The sequence below is a fragment of the Chlorocebus sabaeus genome, chromosome 17, assembly GCF_047675955.1.
Source record: "Chlorocebus sabaeus isolate Y175 chromosome 17, mChlSab1.0.hap1, whole genome shotgun sequence".
NCBI lineage: Eukaryota > Metazoa > Chordata > Mammalia > Primates > Cercopithecidae > Chlorocebus > Chlorocebus sabaeus.
Window position 1 is genome coordinate 60,193,271 of NC_132920.1, and position 26,349 is coordinate 60,219,619.

Below are 26,349 nucleotides of genomic sequence, written 5' to 3' on the forward strand. Positions count from 1 at the left end.
TTGCAGTGAGCCAAGATCGTGCCACTGAACTCCAGCCTCAGCCACAGGGTGAGACTGTCTCAAATAAATAATAAATAAATAAATAAATAAATAAAAATAGATTCTTTTCTCAGTGCTCTCATAAAATAAGTAGAGGGACTACTTGATTAACCTTATTTGTACATATAAATAAAGTAGGTAAAGGTCACATACCCTACAGGTAGGTTTGATACAAGAATCCAGTTCTCTTAATGGGCAGTTATGAATTCAAACTCATCCACTTGCCCATTCCCTGGTTTTGCAATTATTAACTCACTTAAAAGTGATGAGGAAATGTTCTACTTATGCTAATAATCAAATACTTAATGCTCATGACAGAATATTTTTTCCTCTTAAATATAATGTTTTCAACATTAATCAGTAATTGAGGTTTTGTGCTTAAAGTTTTTTTTTTTTTTTTTTTTTTTTTTTTTTTTTGCAACCAGGACTAATTCTTAATTTTTTAACCACTTCTACTCAACAAATATATAAAACGCTTTAAATATTGATGCATCTCCTGGTTTTTTGGTTTTTGTTTCTTGCATCCTATAGAAGATCTACAAAACTAGAGTTAGAAGCCAAAAAGAAGCTTCAGATGGTGATAAATAAAAATGTTCTGTCTTAATGCTGATTTTTTCAGTAATGAAGTGGTATAAACTCATTACCTTCATGAAGCTCCGTAGGTCATGAAAATAACATTGTTGTAGAGCTTCCATGTGCATCAGCCTTGACTGAATAGTTTGATGCACTTGCAAATCACAACGTGCTTTCCTTTGAAATGAGTAAGGCAGGTTGAGATGCAGCTTGTCAGATGGATTTAGTTCTCCTAGGACTGGATGTCTCCTTGTTGCAGCTGAATTCTCATTTCATTTACCCATAACTAGAAAGATCTCATGAACAGCTATTTTAAACATTGAGTTGCCATCAACCTGAGGGACCAAAGAAATGGATTGAGGGCAGGGAGTAGTTGGAAAGAGCAGGGAGTTGATTTAAAGATGAGACGTGTGATAATGATGTACAGGTACTTTGTGGGGTACAGGAGGGCCCCAGGTAGACAGGTAGGCAGGAGCTGGCATATGGCTTACAGTTGTCCAGCCAATGTTACTGGGCTCTTACAACTCAGGCTTTGGAGCCAGAATCCCTGTATTTGAATTCCAGCTCTACCACTTACTAGCCGTGTTACCTTGGACAAGTTACTTAAATCAGCCTCAGTTTCCTCACTTGTAAAATGGAGATAATAATAGTACTTCCTGCAGTTATTAGAAGAATTTAATGAGTCACCATATGTAAAAGCCCTTAGAAGAGTGTTAGCCCTCAAAAAAAAGTTAGTAGAAGTATTGGTAGTATCTAAAAGTTACTAGTTATATGAGAATAGAAGGGGCAGAAACGTCTCCAAGTTGACTCATCTCTAAGTGGTGAAGTGCCAATGGCATTGCCAATGATATATCTTTTTTTCCTCTTTGCTAGAGGTTTTCTTCAGCTTTACTGCTGTGCAGTGTCCAAGTATGGATTGTTTTTATTGTATCTATAGTATTTAGTGTGCTACTTCAATAATGTCTTTCTTCAGTTCTGGAAAATTCTCAGCCTTATATCTTCAAATATTGCCTCTAACCCAATCTATTTTCTTTTTCTGGAACTCCTATTAAGAGAGGCTGATCCTAAACCCTTCTTATAGTTCTCATATCGTTATCTTTCTGGCTTTATTATGTGTAATGGCCAGTCTTCCAGTTTACCAATTTCTTCTCCATCTATTTCTACTCTACAGTTTAAATTTACCCATCAAGTTTATAATCCCAATGAACGACATTTAAAATTTTCCACATGTTCTCTGTTTTGTTAAAATTTCTTTTCTCCTGTAGTCAAATTATTGTAATCAATAGGCTTTTTAATCTTTTTTTGCATTGCTTTCTTTTCTTTTTTTTTTTTTTTGAAATAGAGTCTTATTCTGTTGCCCAGGCTGGAGTGCAGTAGTGTGATCTCGGCTCACTGCAGCCTCCGCCTCCCAGGTTCAAGCGATTCTCTTGCCTCAACCTCCTGAGTAGTTGGGATTACAGGCGCATGCCACCACTCATGCCCAGCTAATTTTTGTATTTTTAGTAGAGACGGGGTTTCACCATGTTGGCCAGGCTGATCTCGAACTCCTGACCTCGTGATCCGTGTGCCTCAGCCTCCCAAAGTGCTAGGATTACAGGCGTGAGCCACTGTGCCCGGCCTGCATTGCTTTAATTCTTTCAAACAAAATTATTTTAGTTCCTTTGCTATTGTTCCATTATTTCCAATTCTTTTTTGTTGCACTTGATGACTGTCACTCATCATGCCTCCTTTTGTGGTTTTTAATTTAGGAATGTGAAGTCATCTTCACAAGGGCTGCGTTTTCTATGGGACTTCTATATGCTTAGCCACTGTATAGTGGCTTGATATCTGCTTTTGATATTTGCTTTTGTCAAAACCAGGGCTTCAGAATGTTCAAGGATGTGGGAACAGCATTTATGTTAAATTCTCAGCTTGGAACGCCCACATCACATAGGTAGCATAAATTCAGAAAACTTGCCCATCCATGGTGTTGGTTTTGGGTCTTGATCCCTCCCAGAAACATTTCCCCATTCAGAATCCTGGGGGATGGTAATCTTCCTTGTTGCTTCCCTGTTCTCCTTGACAAAATTTTTCTAGCTCCCTTTTCACTGAATTGGTGCCTATTCTAGTGTCTTGTTTTTGTGTCTGTGTCTCCCTTCCAGCCTTCTCTTTCATCTAGACCTTCTCTTTCATCTAGGACATCTCTTCAATCACTTGGGAGCATTCAACCTTCTGCTTCAGCCCTCAGGTGGGGCACTTTCTTGGCCTGTCAGGGCCACGGGGGATTTCCCTTTCTTTGTTTCCATTTAGGCTATTGTATTCTTTGTTGTTGTTACAGTTTATCTTAGTGTACCTGTTTAAGTTTATCAAGGCTGTGCTTATCTAGTGAGAGGGTTGATATCAGTTCAGTTAGCATTGTTACAGGAACAGGAAGTCTTGCTTTATTTTGTATTGCAAATTAATTCTGATCTGAGACATCACTTGCCAGGGGTCGTAAGATACCCAATATCAGTCTTTAAATTAAAGATTTCCTTCTCTTTTCCACAGTTGCACAAGACTTGTCAGAGGCTTGTACAGTTTGGAAAACTTAGGCAAAGACCCCTGGTACTCAATTGTGATCATCACTGTAAAGTGAATTGCCCAGGTACATTGAGTCTATTTGAATAACTCTACATCCTTTGTGCCCAGTTCGGCCTTAAGTATCTTTTACCTCAACTCCCAGGGTTATGGAGGTTGTTCATATCTCCATCACTGAGAAGCTGAAGCACCTTCAGAGACTCTACTGTATCTCCTGGTAAAGCCAGGCACAGATACCTATAGTTTTTGGTACCTGCTACCTCCATCAATCTCTAGGAAACTAATTACATTTTTTCAATCCTAAGGATCCACCTCTTGAGCAGAATGGTGAGGACATTTGAAATGTGTAGGTACATTTTTTGGTTATCTTAATGACTAGGGTATACTATTGTTATTTAGTGCCTAGAAACCAGGGATATCCAATGAAGCTTTCCAGACAGTCCACTGGAGACTTTTCTTTGAGAAACATTGTCTTTTCCATCCATACGTGAGGTGGTCCAACCTAATCCTCTTAGAAAGACTATACTTAAAAAAGTTTTTACTTTTCCCCTAGGGGAGGTGTAATGAGCTCAGATCTTTTCAAAAATACAATGTTAGGCTTCTCTTCCTGTGGTAGGGAGGGGAAAGAGATTACTTTATTCTACTTGGTAAATACTTACCTCAAAAATTCACCTTAAATTACAAATAATGATGCAAAAACAAATTACAAACTGAGAAAAAAATACTCTCAACATATGACAGATAAAGGGCTAAATTTCTTTAATATACAAAGATCTCTTACAAGTCAATAAGCAGCAATTAGGCAAAAACCACTCACATCCAGATACTGAAATGAAAGACAATGAAAGATAATAACCTGTTGACACATGAGGATATTTAATATCTTCAACATTCAGAAAATGTAAATTAAACAATAAGGATATAATTTTCCTTGTGTCTGATTGACAAATTGAACAGGTTAATATTTAATATGGGGAAGGATGTGGGAAAACAGAAATATTTTGTTGGAATGTAAATGGAATTAACCCTTTTAGAGAGCAATTTGGCACAATATATCAACATTATAAATGTGTATTTCCATGTGCAAAATTTTATTTACACCATTTTCTATGAGTGCTTGAAAATATTAGTGTATTCCAGGTAGAATCCCTAAGGAAAAGAAAAAAACACTAGTACAATGAACTTAATTATCCCAAACGCTAGGGAAAATGGATATGGACTTTATGACCTGAGCAAAGCATTAAATGCTTTTCTTCTTTTCATCCTGGGTTATAGTTGGTTCCTTCCAAATGTAAAGGCTAAACCTTGGCATTGCCATGTTTTCAGAGATTCAGAAATTATTCTATTAAAGAAGATAATCTGTCTTCAATTTCTTCCAAAGATTTCTTTTTTTCAAGAGACATTATTTAAGGAAGATAGAATGAATGCAAGACAAAACAAGTTCCGCAAAACAAAACAAATGTTCCATTGTTGCATTAATGATGGTTATAGACATCGAGTTTCAGAGCCACATTGATGAGTCCAGATTCTGGTCCTCAAATTTGTAAGTTTAAAAATTAAAAATTTAGGGACTGGGCGTGGCGACTCACGCCTGTAATCCCAGCACTTTGGGAGGCCAAGGCAGGCAGATCATGAGGTCAGTTTGAGACCAGCCTGACCAATATGGTGAAACCTTGTCTCTACTACAAATACAAAAAATTAGCCGGATGTAGTGGTGCATCCCTGTAATCCCAGCTACTTGGGAGGCTGAGGCAGGAGAATCACTTGAACTCAAGAGGCAGAGGTTGCAGTGAGCCAAGATCGTGCCACTGTACTCCAGCCTGGGTGACAGAGCGAGACTCTGTCTCAAAAAAAAAAAAAAAAAAAAAGAAATTAAAATTTTACCAAGGCATGGTTAGGTACTGGGAAACCAACCATCTTTCAAGAGACTTATATACATAAATCAGAATGCTAGCTTATTAACCTGTAATAGGATATATAGCAAGCATGATAACCAGATTTAAACTTGTCACAAAACACCTTCTCTTTCTTACAAATAGCAGAAGCCTCCTTCTTGTCCTCTCCCTGTTCTTCCCTGAATGTTTTCTTTTTGGTGTGCACATACACTTAGGACACCAAATTGTAAGTCAGAAAGTTGTTGGGTGAGCACACAGTTAAAACAAATGGAATTGGATGTTTTGGGGATGGATTTCCAGCAAACTGAGGAATGCTAAGCATTGTCCTTCCACATTTTAGAGGCATTTCTTCCTAAAAAGCTGGCCACAGATCAAGAATCAGAATACTCTTTCTCTGGCCAGTGCAGGAGAAATACTAGCAAAGATCTATTTTCTAATTCTTCTTTTTCTAGTTTCCATGCAAACCATCATATTCCTCTGTATGAAATCATATACCCACAGACATGTTGGAGTTTGGTCATAGCCTAGTTTGCATTTATGTTTTGAATCGATATCTCCAGCAAGAATTTCAGATATATTCTTGCCTTACTGAAATTTTGTCTCAGGGAAGTTTTCTGGGATGAGTTTCCATAAATGGGGTAATGTCAAGTATTTTATGTTGCTTCTTTCCCATTCCTGAAAGTAAGGATTACATTTTCATTTATTCATCCAACATACATTGAGTGGCGTAATTTGTCACGCATTATGAGTAATACAAAGATACATAAAACATTGTTCCTGAATGTATTTAATCTTTGAGTTTTATCTAGACTACATACTATTTTAAAAATTAAACTAGCTTTTATAATTCAAAAAGTTACAGCTTGCAACTGGTAAAACTTCAACCTCTACACAAAATGGCATAAAATGAACATTAAATGTCTACCCTCTCCATATGTACTTACCTGATGCCTGTTCCACTCCTAGGGGTAACATCTTGTTAACAATTTCTTTCCTCCTTCCCTCCTCCCTCCTCCTGCTCCCTGCCTCCCTCCTTCCATTCCCTTCCTTCCCTCCCTTCCTTCCTCCCTCCCTCCCTTGACAGGGGCTCACTCCATTGCCCAAGCTGGAGTGCAGTTGTGCCATCATAGCTCACTGTAACCTCAGACACATGGGCTCAAGTGATTCGATCCTTCCGCTTCAGCCTTCCTAGTAGCTAGGACCACGGGTGCGCAGTACTATAGCACAACTAATTTTTTAAATTATTATTTTTTTTACAGACAGGATCTCACACTGTTGCCCAGGCTGGTCTCAAACTCCTGGGCTCAAGTGATCCTCCCGCCTTGGCCTCCCAAAGTATTGGAATTACGCATGTAAGCCGCCATGCCTGGCCCTCTGTTAACAATTTCTTATGTATTCTTCCAGAATTTTAGTGTGTATGAATAAATATATGTATGATTTTCTGCCAAATGCTACATACATCTGTATGTGATAAGCAATTCTCAATTTGAAGGATAGACTAAATGTCTTTCAAACACAGCCTTGGATCTTTAGATGAAAAGTCATTAGGCAGGAATGGAGGTAGGGCTGGTCTAAGGTCTCTTACATATCTGGATTCACTGAATTTCAATGATGATACAGGGAAAAAAGTTGTAAAAGAGCAAAAACAATTAAAAATAGATGTGTAGTTATATTTTTCTTCTTATATAGACCTAACTTGTGAAACACAAAAGGGTTATCTACTCCAAGTTGTGTTATTTTCAAGTTTTCAATACTAGCTCATTTAGTATTGTCATTGCACTAGCATCACTGTTGGTGTTCTCCAGTGTGAGAGATATTAATTAAACTCCAGATTAGAAAAGTTGAAGATAACAACTACTAACTGAGGATTATTAATTTTATGCCTTTAATAATAATTTTAGTAACTTGTGTCTGATGTGTTTTATTTTTATTTTATTTTATTTTATTCTATTTTTTGAGATGGAGTCTCGCTCTGTTGCCTAGGCTGGAGTGCAACGGCACGATCCCTTGGCTCACTGCAACCTCTGCCTCCCAGGTTCAAGCGATTCTCTTGCCTAAGCCTCCCAAGTAGCTGGGACTATAGGCGCGTACCACCATGTCCAGCTAATTTTTTGTATTTTTAGTAGAGATGGGGTTTCACTGCGTTAGCCAGGATGGTCTTGATCTCCTGACCTTGTGATCCGCCCGCTTTGGCCTCCCAAAGTGCTGGGATTACAGGGGTGAGCCACCATGCCCAGCCCTGATGTGTTTTATTAAGTTAATTTTTGGGAAATGACTGAAGTTTATCTGTAACAAATAGGTATTGATTCCAAGGCCAGTCAGAGTGGTTTATGCCTGTAATCTCAGCACTTTGAAAGGCTGAGGCCAGAGGATTGTCTGAACCAAGGAGTTTGAGACCAGCCTGGGCAACATAGCCACCCCATCTCTAAAATCAAAATAGCCAAGTGTGATGACACATGCTACTTGGGAGGCTGAGGTGGGAGGATCACTTAAGCCCTGGAGGTCGAGGCTGCATGAAGAATGATAGTGCCATTGCACTCCAGCCTGGGTGACAGAATGAGACACTTCTAAAAACAAAACAAAAACAAAGTGAAAGACCTGGCACGGTGGCTCATGCCTGTAATCCCAGCACTTTGGGAGGCCAAAGGAAGCAGATCACGTGAGATTAGGAGCTCAAGACCAGCCTGGCCAACATGGTGAAACCCCATCTCTACTAAAAATGCAAAACATTAACCAGGTGTGCTGGTGCATGCCTGTAATCCCAGCTACTCAGGAGACTGAAGCAGGAGAATCGCTTGAACCCAGGATGGGGAGGTTGCAGTGAGCTGAGATTGTTCCACTGCACTCCAGGCTGGGCAACAAGAGCAAAACTCCATTTCAAAAAAAAAAGATGAAAAAAATGTTTACATGTAGGACTGGATTAATGAAATTCAAAGCTTCATGCAAACATAGTGTCACTTTAGTGTCTGTAATAGGCAAAATAATGCCCCAGTCTCTTCTACCACCCCAAAGTTGTCCACATCTTATCCTTCAAACCTGTGATTATGTATGTACCTTGCGTGGCAAAAAGGACTTTGCAGATGTGGTTAAGAATTGTGAGATGGGGAGAGTGTGCTGGATTATCCAGGTGCGCCCAGTGTAATCATAAGGAGTCTTTATAAGAGGGAAGCAAGAGAGTCAGAGCCAAAAAAGTAGATGTGACACAGAAGCAGAAGTCAAAAAGAGGGGTGGAGAAGAGAGAGAGATTTGAAGATGCTGTGCTGCTGGCTTTCAAGATGGAGAAGGGGGCTACAAGCCAAGGAATGCAGGTGGCCTTCAGAACCTGGAAGAGCCAAGCACAAGGATTCTCCTCGAGAGCCTCCAAAAAGAACTAGCCCTACTTTCATTTTGATTTTAGCCCAGAGAGACTGATTTTGGACTTCTGACCTCCAGAATGATAAAGCAATTAATTTGTGTTGCGTTAGAACACTAAGTTTGTAGTAATAGTTACAGCAACAATAGGAGACTATATCCTGAGCTGAATTTAATATGTCTCCTACTATAAAACCTACCTCTTTTCCTTGCTTCACTGACTTAGTGAATCCACCTAATTCTGATGCCTAAAGTCAGATACCTGGGAGTCATTCTTGACACTACTCCCACCATTCATATCCAAATCTGACCTGTCATTCTTCCTTCCCTGTAGCTCACTGGTCCATCTTCTCTTCATTCACCTAGACAAGTGTGTAATAGCTTCCCAATTCATTTTTATTATTATTTTTAGCCTCTAGCCTCCACCTTTTATTCATCCTACACACTGCTGTCAGAATGATCTTTCTAAATCTTCTGCTTAAGAGCCTTGAATATCTCTTCTTTGGCATATTATTGTCAAGCTCCTTAGTATGACCTTGCCTTTGTCGTGCTGTCTAGTTGCATGTCTTTCTGTATCCCACAGTGTGTTGCCTGTTATTCTTTTTTTTTTTTTTTTTTTTTGAGATGAGGTCTCCCTCTGTCATCCAGGCTGGAGTACAGTGGCATGATCTCAGCCCACTGCAACTTCTGCCTCCCGAGTTCAAGCGATTCTCCTGCCTCAGCATTCTGAGTAGCTGGGACTACAGGCGTGCACCACCATACCCGGCTAATTTTTGTATTTTTAGTAGAGATGGGGTTTCACCATGTTGGCCAGGCTGGTCTTGAACTCCTGATCTCAGGTGATCAGCCTGACTTGGCCTCCCAGAGTGCTAGGATTACAGGTGTGAGCCACCATGCCTGGCATGTTCCTGTTATTCTGCTACATTGAATTTGTTGTAGTTCCCAATATGTATGAAGCTATTTAATGTCTCTGTGCCTTTGATCATGCTGTTTTCTTTCCTGGCATTTTTTTCTCCTCTCCTTCCTAGTTTTACCACTTCTTTTCTATTTTTCAAGAATTTGTTTAGGCCAGGTGTAGTGACACACGCCTGTAATTCCAGCACTTTGGGAGGCCAAGGTGGATGGATCACATGAGCTCAGGAATTGGAGACCAGCCTGGGCAACGTGGCGAGACCCCAAATCCCATCTCTACAAAAAATACAAAAAATTAGCAGGGTGTGGTGGCACATGCCTGTAGTCTCAGCTACTCAGGAGGCTCAGGTTGGGGGAGGATCACCTGAGCCTGGGGAGGTCGAGGCTGCATTGAGCCAAGATTGCACCACTTCACTCCAGCCTAAGCGACACAGCAAAACCTTGTCTCCAAAAAAAAAAAAAAAGAGAATTTATTTAAATGCCACCATCCACAAGGAGTCCTCCCTTAAGTGCCTTCCCCTCTTCCCCTCTATTCTTCTAGTGCCGTGATTATATTTTTTATCATACTACTTCTTAATCTGCAATGTAAATTTGAGGCTGCATCAAATAACTAATATTTTTGAGCCCCTACAATGTTTTGCACCATGCTAACTCTAACTCATAAAATAGTAATCAAAAAAGACATAGTTCTTGCCCTCATGCAGCTCAGAGACTGTAGGGAGGATATTAAGAACATAATTATAAGTACTCCAAAGAAGAGACATAAATTATATGGTAGGTATTAGCAGGAGGATCTAGGGGATCAATAAGCTTTCTTTTTTTTTTTTTGAGATGGAGTTTCGCTTTTGTTGCCCAGGCTGGAGTGCAATGGCACGATCTTGGCTCACCGCAACCTCCACCTCCCGAGTTCAAGCAATTCTCTGCCTCAGCCTCCCAAATAGCTGGAATTACAGGCATGTGCCACCACGCCCAGCTAACTTTGTATTTTTAGTAGAGATGGGATTTATCCCTGTTGGTTAGGCTGGTCTCGAACTCCCGACTTCAGATGATCCTCCTGCCTTGGCCTCCCAAAGTGTTGAGCCACTGTGCCTGGCCAGGATCAAGAATCGTTAGGCTCAGACATTTCTGTCTCCCCAGTAGACCATGAGCAGCTTGCATTCAGGGAGGAGACTATGTTGGACCTAATGGAAAGCTACTGGAGAAGATAAAATGAAAGAGTACACAAAGAAAGAGGAATACTCAGGACCCAGGAAACAGGAGACCAGCACAGGTGAGAGGTAGAGGGAAGTCCCAGGACAGCAGCTGTGTGTGACAGAGAAAGCCACAAGTCCTGATTGGTAGAAGAGGTAGAAGACTCCTGAATGGCTGTCTCCAAGGAGAAATAATTGATAGAATACAAAACATGTTTGAAAAACATGTTGAGAAAAGATTTACGTTTCTAGAGTACAGTATATGGTAAATTCATATAAGATAGAAAACTAAGCAAATAACAAAAATACTGAGCTGGGCACAGTGGCTCACACCTGTAATCTCAACACTTTGGGAAGCTGAGGCAGGAGGATCACTTCAACCCATGAGTTCAAGACCAGCCTGGGCAACACAGCAAGACCTCATCTCTACTAAAAATAGAAAAATTAGGCCGGGCACGGTGGTTCACGCCTGTAATCCCAGCACTTTGGGAGGCTGAGGTGGGTGGATCACGAGGTCAGGAGATTGAGACCATCCTGGCTAATGTGGTGAAACCCCGTCTCTACTAAAAATACAAAAAATTAGCCAGGCATGGTGGTGGGAGCCTATAGTCCCAGTTATTCGGGAGGCTGAGGCAGGAGAATGGCGTGAACCCGGGAGGCGGAGCTTGCAGTGAGCCGAGACTGTGCCACTGCACTCCAGCCTGGGCGACAGAGCGAGACTCCGTCTAAAAAAAAAAAAATTAGCTGAATGTGGTGGCACGGACTTGTGGTCTCAGCTAGTCAGGAGTAGCTGAGGCTGGAGGATCGCTTGAGCCCAGGAGTTTGAGATTACAGAGAGCTATGATCACATCACGGCACTCCAGCCTGGATGACAGAGTGAGACCCTGTTTTAAAAAAAAATAAAAATAAAAAAAGCAGATTCTCCTCTTCATGATAGGATAGATGTGTAAAACTGAAAACTTTTTCGGGAAACTGCTGAAGGAATGGGAAGCAGAAAAAACAAAACAAAAACAAACAAAAAAAAACTTTTAAAAACAGCAGTATTAACAAGGATAGAAATGGCTGTAAATACCAAAAGAAACAGAAAAAAGGGTTGAAAGTCTTTGGAAACAAGAATTCGCGGGAGGGGGAGGGGTATGGAATTACTAGATTACTGTTTTAATACTAAACTATGCAGAACTGTGTAATTTTTGTTTTGTTTTGTTTTGTTTTTTGTTTTGTTTTTTGAGACGGAGTCTCGCTCTGTCCCCCAGGCTGGGGTGCAGTGGCACGATCTTGGCTCACTGCAAGCTCCGCCTCCCGGGTTCACGCCATTCTCCTGCCTCAGCCTCCCGAGTAGCTGGGATTACAGGCGCCAGCCCCCGCGCCCGGCTAATTTTTTTGTATTTTTTTTTTAGTAGAGATGGGGTTTCACCATGTTAGCCAGGATGGTCTCGATCTCCTGACCTCGTGATCCGCCCGCCTCAGCCTGCCAAAGTGCTGGGATTACAGGCGTGAGCCACCGCGCCCAGCCAGAACTATTGTTTTTTAAACTATGAATAAGAATATGTAAATAGATAAAGACATTACATTAAACTTTTCTGTGTCAACTGTAAAGTGACTGATAAAGGCTCACTATTATTAATAATATTAACAATAATAAATTGTTTCTTCAGTTAGCTTGGTACAATGTTCTGGAACAAGGTAATGAGATCATACATCAATATCTGGAACACAGCTTGGCATACAGTAAATACTCAGTAAATAATTCTTTCTTTCTTCCAGTATCTTTAAATAAAAATACCTAAATACTTCCCTCATGTTAAAACACACTAAATGCAATAAAGCATTAAAAATTTCCTGCCAATAAAATGTAAATTTATGTTGTGTTTAAATATTGCTTTTAAATAAATAAAACAGAAAATGGTGAGCCGTTTTGATTTTTTTAATCTACTAAAAATGTTTTGTGAGGGAATTATTGTGATTTCAATTAGGTTATTTTTAAGAACAATAATTTAATACTAAAAAATTATGTTTTGTGGCTACAAAATGGAAATAAAATAACTTACAATTGACTTAAATTGCATCATGTTTTTCCAAACCAATATGATGGTTACCAAATCAGAAGGAAAAACATGCTAGTTAATCATAGTGTAGGCTTTTTTCCTAATATGGTATAAACAATTTTAAAGTTCTTACTGTATGACATCTCAGGGTGTGTATTTACTTAACTCTCAGAGGAAGATTAGTAACATATCATGTGCCTCTTTTTTTCTTTTTTTAAACCAGTGTTGCTGTCTGAATTTTATTTGGAGCCTTGAAAAGTCCAAGCTCCTTACATTATAATTAAGCAATAATGTAATCTGACCTGGATTTGTATCTGAGGTAATCACAGGCAGTTTCACAGTGATGTTTGCTTTGAGTTTTGTGCTTTAGGAGTAAATTTTCATGGAAAAAAATTTTCTAGAAATTCTGTTTTAAATATCTTTTGTGAATTTCACAGATGTTCTCAAAGAATGTAGTATTACTTGTTCCATAAACCCATGTTCTCCAATTTGATATCAACTATCAGTATCATCTACCAAGGTCAGTCATCTATGAAGGATAAGTGGCTCTTAGAAGGTTCCTAATGTTCAATCTGCTCTCATTTGCAATCTATAATTCTTCATTCACATCTTCACACATTCTGAATGTCAATATTACATAGAATGCAAATGGCAAAAACATACAAATGATGCTGGTCATTCATTACCTAACCATTTCCCCTCAATAACTGCCTGGGATCAGGAAAAGGGAGCTTTAGTGGGGAAAGGAGAAGGATAAGGAGTGTTTGTGTGTTACTGATGGTTGGTGGCTATTGAGAGCCTGAGTACAGAATGGGAGGCTGTGTACATATGGGAAAGGGGGAAGAAAGATGAGGAAAGGAACGGTGTTGGTCCCTAAGATAAAGATTAAGAGGGTACGTTAATTGGAATATTGGGACAGATGAGAGGGTGAAATCTTGTTTTATTTATTTACTTGTTTGTTTATTTATTTATTTATTTGAGACAGAGCCTCAGTATGTTGCCCAGGCTGGAGTGCAGTGGTGCTATCTCGGCTCACTGCAACCTCCGCCTCCTGGGTTCAAATGATTCTCCTGCCTCAGCCTCCCAAGTAGCTAGGACTACAGGTGCACACCACCACGCCCGACTATTTTTTTTCTTTTTCTTTTTAGTAGAGATGGGGTTTCACCACGTTGGCCAGGCTGGTCTCAAATTCCTGACCTCAGGTGATCCTCCTGCCTTGGTCTCCCAAAGTGCTGGGATTACAGGTGTGAGACACAGTGCCCGGCTAAGATTTAGCTTTTCATACAAATCTGTTTGAAAGATTCTTCCAACATTTCCTGTAACTTATCGAGGTTGTGGGAGAACCTGAAAGTAGCTTCGTGACTTCTATATAATTCAAAGGACCTAATTATGCATTCTATGCTGTATCTTTAATTATACATGTTAAAGTATACTCTGGCTGACAGATAGAATGGACTCCTCATGACTGAGGTGCTCAAAAACAGAACTATGCAGCCATAGCTGGACGAGGAAGCAGTCACATATTTTGTTCTCAGAAAGATGTAAAAGTGTCACAGGACCTCCCTTTCTGCAATCAAGCCAGTGACATCTGAGTTTGGGCTTGGAAAACAACTAATCAGAGCTCACCTACCCCAGCCAATCAGAGACCAGCCATATTGACCAATCAGAACTTAGCTGCATCAATCAATCAGAACTAAGCAAGTTTGAATCCTTTATTTGCTGGAAGCTGGGCGGGAACTTGAACCCCCTCCTTGTTTAACAAAATGCACCTTCATTTTGCACCAAAGGCTATATCTCCCAGTTTGTAAACTGTTCACTGGAATAAAGTCTCTTTCTTCCAAATTCCTTTTCAGAGAACTTTTGTTCACGTAAGGAAAAATAAATTTTAAAATTGTCTTCCTCATTAATAATTGGTTCAGCTGAAACCTTATATGAAAATAGTGTTCTTTTCCATTGAATACAATTTTGTTGGCTGGGTGTGGTGGCTCACACCTGTAATCCTAGCACTTTGGGAGGCCGAGGCAGGTGGATCACTGGAAGTCGGGAGTTGGAGACCGGCCTGACCAACATGGATAAACCCCGTGTCTACTAAAAATACAAAATTAGCTAGGCATGGTGGTGCATGCCTGTAATCCCAGCTACTCCAGAGGCTGAGGCAGGAGACTCGCTTGAACCCAAGAGGCAGAGGTTGAGGTGAGCCAAGATCACGCCATTGCATTCCAGCCTGGGCAACAAGAGCAAAACTCCATCTCAAAAAAAAAAAAAAATTGTTTAATTTCTGTTTTCATGCCTGTGGGTTTGCTCTGCAACATTGCAGCAGTTTTCAAAACCAAAGGTTCTGAACTCCTTTGGTTTTGAGGAATTCTAAAAACTCCCTGAAATGCTTTATTGCCATGTCTGTATGCTTTTATTTCGTATTAATTACAGAACACGTTTGCTAAGTTACTTCCTGAGCACAGGCAGCTCCTCTCACTCTGCTCAAGTCAGTGAGTTAGGTGATATGTGCGCAGATGCCTCAGGTACAGGCTGCAGGGATGGCTCCCGGCGGGGAAGAACTGCCCTCCCTCCATGAGTCCCAGCACTGCCCTACGTTGAGGCCCTCCCCTCTCCACTGTTTCTGCTGCTGCATTTGCCCCCACCAGTCTAGGCTTAGGTGCAGGCCTACCCACCTTGGGGGCCTATGGTGCCCAGGATGGCCCCAAGGCATGTTACCAGGCCAGGTCACCAGGATGCCAGGTTGCTCGATGACGTCTATGCTGCTGTTGAGCATGCTCCATCGTCCTATCATATGAAGCTAAAAACACAAGATCAAAGATAAAATTGTTAATTATTCCAAGGTAGTGTAGGTCTTTCTGAGTGCAAGGCTGTGCATGAATGAACAGATCATACACCCATGATGCACCCCTGCCTACCTCTTACAGACTTTATGGGTTAGTTATATTTGCCATCTCTGGAGGGGCCAGTAAACTCACAAGGTAGCCTTTGTCTGAGGTTTGGTAACTAAATTACCAAGTTAGCTCAGGGAACTGCAACTCATGTCCACCTTTCATCCACTTAGGCCTTGCTATCTTTCCCCTTTCAGGTTTCAATTTTGTGTGTTTTGAGCCTAGATTCTCTTTTTCCATCTCTTAGAGACAGAACACAACCTAAGATAGCATTTTGATAGTCTAAGCTCCTGGTCTGGCATAACTGCTATCCACTCAGAAATACTTCCTCTTCTCTGGAAAGGAAGGGATCAAACCATAGCTCAGTAAGAACATAATGATCAGATCAGGAGTCCCTGCAGATGTAAAGGTTCTGGTGCCAGAGTGTGGAGGTGGAGGGAGTGTGGAGGTGGAGGGAGTGTGGAGGTGGAGGGAGTGTGGAGGTGGAGGGAGTGTGGAGGTGGAGGGAGTGGTGGTGGGGTAGTGCAGGGGATGGGGTTTGGGATATGAGAGTGCACTTGGATTACCTGATTAAAAATGGCAGCACATTGAATTTTTAATATAAAGTTAGAGTTTTCAAATTATTGAGAAAGATTAGTGTCTTTCTCAATAATTAGAATGATTAGTGTCACTCTAGTCATGGAAAACATACAAATCTAATTCTGATTTTCTGCCAACAGACCTATTATTTTTGTGCTTGCTCACTTATTGTATCACATTCATCTCTAACCATCTATTTGTCTATATATCTACAAATCATATATCTCAACACTGTAAAGAAACTCCAGTTCCTTATAAATTACTATTTTATTTTCTCTTTTTCTAAGCTTCCTTCCCATAACTTATTTAAATGTTAACAAAAATGTGTTATAGAAACCTGTGTTACTTGTTCTGCAGGCCATTTATGGGGGAGAAGATATTATGTTTCCTTGGTCTATGTTTCAAAGGGATCAACTCTCTTTCTTCCTGTTTAACTACTTACATGTTCCTTATACTACTTTGTTCCTGTATAACCTCTGGGAAGTTAAAAACTCCCAGAGGCCAACAGAAAATGGCTATGAAACTAGAAATAATACTATTCTACCTACGCTAGTGTCTAAGTTTCCTAAGATGTTAGTGAAATACAGCTGGAGAAGTGCTTTAGCTGAAAAGAGAAAGTGGCTCAGTTTTCTTTTGGCCCAACTCTTACCAATAGCTCCTCTCCAGTCTCCAGGAGATACGCCATCCTATCTGTGATGGGGGAGGAGCAGGAGTGAAAGACAGGATGGTGTTGCAACAATTCAAAACCCCAGAGCACACAGTTACCCCCGATGCACTAATCAGGGTGTAGGTACTATGACTAACTAAGCCTGTTTAATAAATCCATGCCTGTACCCAAGTGAATGGGGAATGGTGAGAGAAGAGAGAACACTGTGATAACAAACCAGCTCGAACAGGGAGGCGCAGCCCACCATTGCAAGGAGAGCTGAGTAAATGTCTATCAAGATAACCATTTCTACTGCCTGCTGATTCTCTCACCTGCCAGTTTCTGCATTTGCCCATAGAGTACTCATGTGCTCCTTCCTGTCCCAGATGATCTCCCTGGACTTAAAATTTCTTGATTGCCTGTACCTAGGGTATCCATTGTCTCTCCTACACGGCTGGGCAACTAGGTTTATCCCTTTCAGGTTAGCCTTCCTTCATTGCCATTACATCTAGTGGTGACATTGACTGAGTTGTGTATGATTATTCATCATTTCTCAGGCCTAGATAGATTGTAATGAGTTTTAGGGCTTGTCAAATTTCAAGGCTCTGTTTTATACCACACATAATTTTGAGAATTTGAAAAGTGCTTAATAATTATCCATCAATGAGTAAGCTTTGAAGGAAGATTAAAAAGTATTATGAAATAAATTACAGAGTTATAGTTGAGGCTTATTCAGAGCAAAATTATTTTTGGTATATTTTGAGCACTAGATAAATGTCAAAGGCACCCATGAGAAATAGCAAAAACTGCTGAAATAATATAAATTCACATTTATAGCTGCTGCAGAAGAGATGAAAATGTTCTCTATGTGGTTGGTCTGTGTGAGAAGGTGTTTCATGGCACTATCAAAATCCTATCTTAGGTTGTCATTTTGGACACTACAAATTTTCAAGTAGTAATTTAAAGAATCTTGAGGCTTCTTTTTGACATGGTCTGGAAACCTTTGGTAACTAATTTCTGTATGACTCAAAGGATTTCCCCTAGAAGGGAATCCTACTATTTGGGCTTTTAAAAATAAACTCTGTCATTCTGGATACGTTTGTAGCCCTAACTAGTGGGTGAGCATGAGTTTCATTCTGAAATCCAGAAATAATGAGACTAAAGAAAAATCAAGACACTGAGTACAGTACGTTAGTTAATATAGCATATAATTCAATGTTTGCTTTAGAATTTTGAATTTAGCCAAAAAATAATTGGATCAGGTATCAATGATCAAAATGAGACCAGGTGAGGAATTAAGGAATGTGCATAAGATCTTGGATTACATGTTACATAGTCATGTAGCATGACCAGATGTATCCAAGTGTATTTACATGTGACTTTGAATTATAATGGCAGAGAGTTGGTCAAGGAAGAAGAGTACCCAGGCACCCAGCAAGTTAACACTGGAAACAGATGGTAGGAGCAGTTTGAAATTGAGCCAACTTCTTTAAATTACAAAGAGATCTTCAAGTTCATTTTGCTAGCCATAGAGAGCAATAATTCACACCTATTAACTTACCTAATTGTCTTTAGCTAGCAATATTAGATTCAGTCTTATACTCCTTTAATTTTCATTTAATAGTGTTATCAGTTGAGGATGGTTGTCCAGGTTCTTGGTGTTTTGAACAAATAATTGAACAAAACCCATAAACAAAGCAAGGCAGCAAAAACAGAGATTTATTTTAAACAAAAGTACACCTATAGGGTGGGAGCCGGATTGAGCAAGTGGCTTAAGAGCATAGGTAATAGAATTTTCTGGGGTTTAAATACCGTTTAGAGGTTTCCCATTGGTTCATTCATTCTATGCAAATAAAGTAGTGGCCCACTACCAGTCTGATTGGTTGTTGGAGGGGACCAATCAGAATGAAGAGGAGGCCCACAACTAGTCTGATTGGTTGCAGGAGGGGACCAGTCAGAGGTACTTTCGTTTTTCAACTTCCCCTAGGCAAAAGGAGGGGTTGAAAAGGGAGTAGCCTCTGATATCCAGTCAGCGTGAATCAGCCTTAGGCTCCCTGGCCTCAGACCCTATTCTCCTGCCTCAATAGCAGTTTGAGATAAAATGCAATGTTTGAAACGTACCTTACAGTGGGTTAGTGATTTCCGTTTAATATCCTTAATGTATTACTTCAAAATAACAGAATTTGTTGAACAACACACATGTCAATTTGCTTAGCACATTGTTTTCTGCAGAACTGCTGACCACCTCACTGCCCCACTTTTGAAGCCACCTTAATATACTGGGGAAAAAAAGATTTAGTTAGCTTTGAACCACGATCAAAGGACAATTACGAAAACATGAAAATTTGAAAGGTTAGACTATGACACCAAAAAATTTTAAAAATAATTCCTCTCCCAAAACATTTGCTTCTAGGATGTGACATGCTTGCATGTAATAATGTGAACATTTTGTAAGGAGTGAAAATCTGAACTAGCTCTTCCTTTCCTTCCCTGCTTCTGTAAAAAAGCATATTTCCCCCTACATATTTGCAGAGCAATTTTTCTTTATTGTGAATATTAGGTCAGATGTGGAAGAAAGAAGTCTTTTTCTAGTCGGATTACTTGTTTCAAGGCTTAGACTAGCTTAGATTAAGGGTAAGCATAGCATAAAACTGCCCAGTCCAAGTAGGGACAGGTTTGCCAAGATGGGTTATAGGTTATCTAATGTGACATAAAGAATACCCAGATTAGGTTGGGCATGGTGGCTCATGCCTCTAATCCCAGCACTTTGGGAGGCTGAGGCAGGTGGATCACTTGAGATCGGGAGTTCAAGGCCAGCCTGAGCAACATGGTGAAACCCCTTCTCTAAAACACAAAACACAAAAATTAGCCTGGCGTGGTGGTGCGTGCCTGTAATCCTGGCTACTTAGGAGGCTGAGGCAGGAGAATCGCTTGAACCCGGGAGGCAGAGGTTGCAGTGAGCCGAGACCATGCCATTGCACTCTAGCCTGGGTAACAAGAGAGAAACTCCGTTTCAAAAAAGCTACAAATTGGATGGAGACTGGAGACGGCACACTGAGTTTAAGGACCTAGACCTGAGGGAAGAATTTAAATGGAATATTGTGACTGCAAGGTGGGGTGTTGCACTGCCAGGATCCTGACACCCCTGGCATTACTACACTCTGCCTGAGCTAGTTATTGGCCTTCCTGCTCTTGGGAAGACCAGTATCTAAATGTGTATCTTCCTGTGTTGGTGCAAGTTCCACAGTGGCTTAGATTGTTCATCTGGTGGTTTGGAGCACACATCCAGAGAGATGGAGGAATGGCACAATTGTTTGTTTATTGACCTAGTCCTGTGTGCCTGGACACTGCACCAGACAATTGATGTTCCTTGCCTGATTTTTCATTCCCTAAGTCTTTAATTATTTGGTTTTACAAATACTGGTATTTCTCCAATATGTGAACACTGATTCAGACAATATATATCATTTTTCTAGTGCTTCAGATTTGAAATCTAGGAGTTTATACATTCACTTACTGAGAAAATATGTATTAGGTATTTACTAGTGTCAGGTACTGTGCTGGGCATTGGGTATAAAATGGAAAATAAAAGAGACATGACCACTATCCTTATGATACTTATAATTCAAGTGAACAAGTCGACTTCAAATAAACAAATGCCTACATAGATATAGATATATAAAAGTACAAATTAAGCAGTAACTTATAATAAATACTGTGAAAGAAAAATCGGGGGGGTATGAAAAGCATGATGACATAATTTAGATTGAGGAGTCAAGGAAGACAACTTTCTGAAAGTGACATTTGTGTGGAGACCTCAGAATAGGCAACAGTTAGTTAGCCATATGAAAACAAGGAGTGAAATAATTGCAGACCGAAGGAAGGGCATGAGTAAATATCCTGAGGTGGGAGATGGCTCAGTGGGTTCAAGATACAGAAAGCAACAGGAACTTGGTGGGCAAGCAAGGAGTGGTACAAGATGAAGTAGTATCTGACTCCTTCCCCTTTTCACTCATCACATCGAATTACAGGTTGAACATCCCAAATCTTAAAACCCCAAATCCTTAATGCTCCAAAAGTAGAAACTTTTTGAGCATCGATATGATGTCCAAAGGAAATGCTCACTGCAGCATGTCAAATTTTGGGTTTTTAGATTTGTGATTCTCAACTGATATAATACAAACATTCCAAAATCTGAAAAAAATCATAAATCTGAAACACTTCTTGTCTCAAGCATTTCAAATGAAGGATACTCAACCTGTGGTTGTTTTTATTTCTCTCTTATAATCTTCCTCCCAGCCATGTCTTCTTTTCTGTTTCTTTCCTGCCCCCAAACTCAGGCTCCTATTACATTGAAGCTAAATTTCTGTGTCAGGTTTGTAACTTGAGTTCTATGCCTCCATTTCCTTTCTCTCCTTGATCCATTTACAGATCATTTATAGACAAGATTTTTTAAAAAATCTTACTTTTATCAATAAATCTAAAGTTTGAAGAGATATTTAGAGGTGACATATATTCTAACTTACTGTATTAGTTGAGGTAGGTGAACCGCAGTTACAAACAACTCCCAAATCTCAGCAGCCTACCACAATAAAGGTTCATTTCTTGCTGTGTCTGTCTAATGCAGATTGGCAGGGATATTCTCTGCCTGTGCAGTCATTTGGTGGCTCAGGTCTCTTTCATTTAGTGGATCAGTCATCCCCTAGGTTTTTGACTCCTCTGTTGAATCAGTCTCAAATTTCTAGAAGACAAAGTCCGACTGCCTAGCTTGGATCAGATTATTTCCCTTGGTTCTATTAACTGACACTAGGGAGGCATAAGTTACGTACATCAAACGCAGGTGCAGTAGTCATTCTTATGGGTTGGGGCCATTTATACAGAAGGGGAAATGAGCTGGGCAGATCCCATTAAAAGATACATTATTCGAGCAGACATTTTTACTTCATATATTAGATCTTCACATATTTGAAGAAAATCATCCAGTCTTCTTCTTTCCCACCAGCTTTATTATTTTCTCATCAGAATGTATATTTCTTGCTTTCTTAGGGGTAGCATCCAGGTTATTACAGTAGCTTATCAACTTTCCTTCTAAAATTCAACTGTAAACTTCCTTCCAATTTCACCTATTTGGTGAAGATGTCCTTAATTAACTACACTCTTAATTAATTATTCTTGAGTTCTGAATTCCTTCATGACTTGATTCAATCAATCAAGCCATCTTTAGGCTTGCTTGTACAGTTGCCTTGCATTAATTTTCAGCTTTTCAAACTCCATATCTTGCCCCATTGAAGATGAAGACTATGTCTTATTTGCCCTTTGAATTAATCACAATATAATGCTGACTGTATTCCTTTCTTAATCCTATCCAAAAACTTAATAATCTCTCCTTCCTCAGGAATACATGTATGTTTATAGAAGGAAATCTTCATTTATCTCTTGATTCTGTGATGAGCATTGTCTTTAACTGGTCTACAGAATGTGTCATTTACTCACAAGAAATGCAAACTCCGAGTTACCATTTATTGAGGCTCGCTATGTACTGGGAACTCTGCTATTCACTTTTATATGCATTATTTAATCCCACAACAAGCCTATGAGATAGTTACTATTATTATTTCCAAGATCACACAGCTAATCTAATTTTGGAACTGTAGTCTCTTGAGTTTCCAAGCTCTCGCCTTCTTTTTTTTGTTTGTTTGTTTCTTTGTTTGAGACGCAGTCTTGCTTTGTCGCCGAGGCTGGAGTGCAGTGGCGCAATCTTGGCTCACTGCAACCTCTGCCTCCCGGGTTCAAACGATTCTACTGCCTCAGCCTCCCAAGTAGTTGGGATTACAGGCACATGCCACCACGCCTGGCTACTTTTTGTATTTTTAGTGGAGACAGGGTTTCGCCATATTGGCCAGGCTGATCTCGAACTCCTGACCTCAGGTGGTCTGCCTGCCTCAGCCTCCCAAAGTGCTGGGATCACAGGCATGAGCCACTGCACCCAGCCTCGCTCTTGCCTTCTTAATTGCAACTCTGTACTGACATGCATGTTAATAAATTGGCCAAACTGGCATTCTCACTGCAGCTCTGTTCTTTTTCAATCCTTGAACCTCTCATTATGGATGCCTCATCTCATCCTGTTGCTTTTTCCACTGTGGGTTGTATTGATCAGAAAGCAGATCTGTTTATGGAAGGAAAGAAAGGTATTGGGTTTAGTAGTTGTTAGAAACAGAAATATTAGAATAAGGGCGACATTGAAAGAAACAGACAAGATACAGCGGAGGAGGTTCCCCGTGTTTACATTCCTGTGACTCAGGAGTGCAGAGAGCCAAGAACAAAGCTGAAGTTTAGCCGGGGAAAGGGGAGTGTTCAACTATAATTAACTCTGTAGGCACCATTCCCAGTTGTTTGAGTTTCAGAGTCCCCTCCTCAATTTCCTAAGAAAAACAACATGCAAGTTAAAAAAAAAATAAACAGTAGTTAGGGGCAAAGTGTAATCAGGGCTAAAGTGATCTGTGGTATCTCTAAATGGTAGCTCCATTTAGAGAATGATCTCAGAGGCAGTTTTGGAAGGTTTTGGATCAGAGCAAGGAGGAGATCATGAGTGCGAGACTATAAACTATGGTCTATAAATCAAAAAGTTTATAGCAAATTCAGGAACTTTAATGCTTCTTGGGTATGGTGGGCTTGTTAATATGCTACTGGCCTGATTTTGGTTAAGTCTAAGGATAACTGGAAAATCATGAGTCCATGTGACTGTATCTGTTCTACCTGGTACTATAACTGTGCAGAGGGCTGCTCCCACCTTCTGCACCGAGGTCATGGAGCTCGTCCTCTTGGTGGTTTTTATGACTGAACCCGGATTAACGGTTACTAATTATATATATATATATAAAACTATCAATAGTGTAATCATGGTTATTATGAAATATTGATATATAATTATTAATGCAACTACTCTCCCTATATTCTCCTGTCTCTAGTTTCTAACAAGGAAGTCTGAGCCCACACAAAGACTTAGGATAGGAGGAGAGTCAACATTCAGGGCTGCCTCTGAAACCCTTGTGCTATTGTAAACAGATTTCTCTATGCCTCCAGAGAAAGTTGGAAAGTGGAAAAGTTGCCTTTTGCTTCTTAACCTTAATGCTCCTTCTAGTTTTTGGCTTTAATTGAAATCCCAATCTCACAGGTTACCAAAGACATTGCTGTGATGACGTTGTTGTGGTGATGATGATGGCTAGGTGGTGAGCTGTTGTTCAGCTGTCTGCACTACAACTTCTAAACCAACAGTTGTCCATCTTTAGTGAACATCATCATTTGCAGGGCTTGTTAAAACACAGATTTCTGAGTTCCATCCTCATTTCTGATTCACTGGCTTTGGAGTAGAGCCTAGAATTTCATTTCTATTTTTTTTTTTTTTTGAGACGGAATCTCGCTCTGTCGCCCAGGCTGGAGTGCAGTGGCCGGATCTCAGCTCACTGCAAGCTCCCCCTCCTGGGTTTACGCCATTCTCCTGCCTGAGCCTCCCAAATAGCTGGGATTACAGGCGCCCGCCACCTCGCCCGGCTAGTTTTTTGTATTTTTTTTAGTAGAGACGGGGTTTCACCGTGTTCACCAGGATGGTCTCGATCTCCTGACCTCGTGATCCGCCCGCCTTGGCCTCCCAAAGTGCTGGGATTACAGGCTTGAGCCACCGCGCCCGGCCTAGAATTTCATTTCTAACAAGTTCCTAGGTGACATTCATGCTGCTGATCTGGAAACCACACTTTGAGAATCATTGTTCTACATCATTGCTGATGAAAATGCTCAACTTCCTTTGTAACCCCTGACAATAACCTATACCATGCACTCTGCAACTAACAGCCCAGTCGCCACATATATACACTTTTGGAAGATATTGTGGCAACAAGCCCACTGTTTCCTTTGCTACTCCAACTTCTCTGTAACCCTAACTTCCACTCCTTCCAATTCTCACACTTCCTCACCACAATTTCACCTGTTCTTTGAGCACAAGGACAGTTTTGTGGCAGGCCAGGTCTCACTAACACAGGCCTCTGGAACAGCTGTTTCAGCACTGATGGGGTGGCCAAGTTAAATATTAAAAGCTGATAGAGCCCGTGCCCTTATACAAAGGCTGGAATGTAACAAAAGCCCACCAAGGGTTTTGCCCAGGCCTTTCCTAGGCCTTGAAGTGTGACAAGATAACAAATGAATTCTTAACGGGACCCATTTAGGATTAAACAAGTTTTATTGGAGGTCTGAAGAAACTCCCCAGACCTCCACAAACAAGTTTATCTGGGGTCTAAAGAAACTCCCCAAACCTCCATGATTTAGCAAGAGAGAAGATAAGGGTAATCACCCAGCACCTGGACCCATTAGGATTAAGTAAATTTACTGAGGCTCCAGAGGAAGGTCTTCAGGATTCAGATCTTAGTTATGGATTAGAAGAAGTTAATCACTTACGTCTTTAGATGAATGTACATTAACACACAGACAGATAGCTTAGAAGGTATATAAGCTCTGGAAAACTTTGTAACTTGGAGTTGGCCTAGCGATATTTTCCAGGTCTTTTCCTTGTACCCAGTTACAAAAATAAACTCTCTTCATTATTGGGCCACAAGAATAGGCAGCCTGACCCTCGGCTTGGTCCGGAAACAGTTTGGTCACCTCAATTTCTTTATTTAATTCAACTTTTGATCTCTTCTTGGCTTCTAGACCTTCTCTATACTGCCTGGAATCCAGAGTTGATTATTAGAATTACTGTCCATCGGGCCGGGTGTGGTGACTCAGGCCTGTAATCCCAGCACTTTGGGAGGCCAAGGCGGGCAGATCACAAGGTCAGGAGATCGAGACCATCCTGGCTAAGATGGTGAAACCCCGTCTCTACTAAAAAAATACAAAAAATTAGCCGGGCGTGGTGGCAGATGCCTGTAGTCCCAGCTACTTGGGAGGCTGAGGCAGGAGAATGGCATGAACCCAGGAGGCAGAGCTTGCAGTAAGCCAAGTTCACACCACTGCACTCCAGCCTGGGTGACAGAGTGGGACTCCGTCTCAAAAAAAAGAAAGAATTACTCTCAATTTACTTGCATCCCTATATTTCCATCCTATTTCCAATGATCAATGCTGGGTCATTGCCACAACCTGCCTTTTCCATTTTTACACTGGTTGGGGAGGGAGCGATAAAGTTGATAAGATGTAAACATAAATAACCACAGTATGCAGCAATGTCCCATTTAAGTCATAAGCATAATACAGAAATTCACGAACTTATAAAGGTAGGAAAGAGAACATCTAGTTAGAATGATCATAAAAAACTTCAAGGCTGTTATGGCAGATACAAATGTGAATAAGACACTACTAGACTTTTTTAAGCCCTTAAGTATAGGAATGGCATAATTTATATTCATTTCATTGATAGCACCAAGCACTTTTTAAAAAGAGAATTAATGAATTATGTCTCCTCTAGTGTGAGTCTTTATCTATTACACAGTGCAGTGTGAAATGCCCTAAGGGGGCTCAAATGCGAGTAAACAAATTTTTAAAAGCAATTTAGACACACACACACACACACACACATTAGATGTACAAGCATAGAAAAATCTTGGAAGGATAAATACTGTCTTGCTTTATCCATCAGCATACTGATTACAGTTGTGATGAGGTAAGTACCTGCACCTTTTGTAATGTAAAATT

At 40.4% G+C, this 26,349-nt stretch overlaps 1 long non-coding RNA gene across 1 annotated transcript; it reads right to left on the reverse strand.

Annotated features, from left to right (window-relative positions):
• Window positions 1-3,722: 3,722 nt before the first annotated feature.
• On the reverse strand, window positions 3,723-19,181 carry LOC140708948 (uncharacterized). Its single transcript, XR_012089260.1, has 3 exons — window positions 18,793-19,181; window positions 15,231-15,355; window positions 3,723-5,008 (listed from the first exon to the last, which is right to left on the reverse strand). It is a non-coding gene; the product is annotated as an uncharacterized lncRNA (long non-coding RNA).
• Window positions 19,182-26,349: the final 7,168 nt, after the last annotated feature.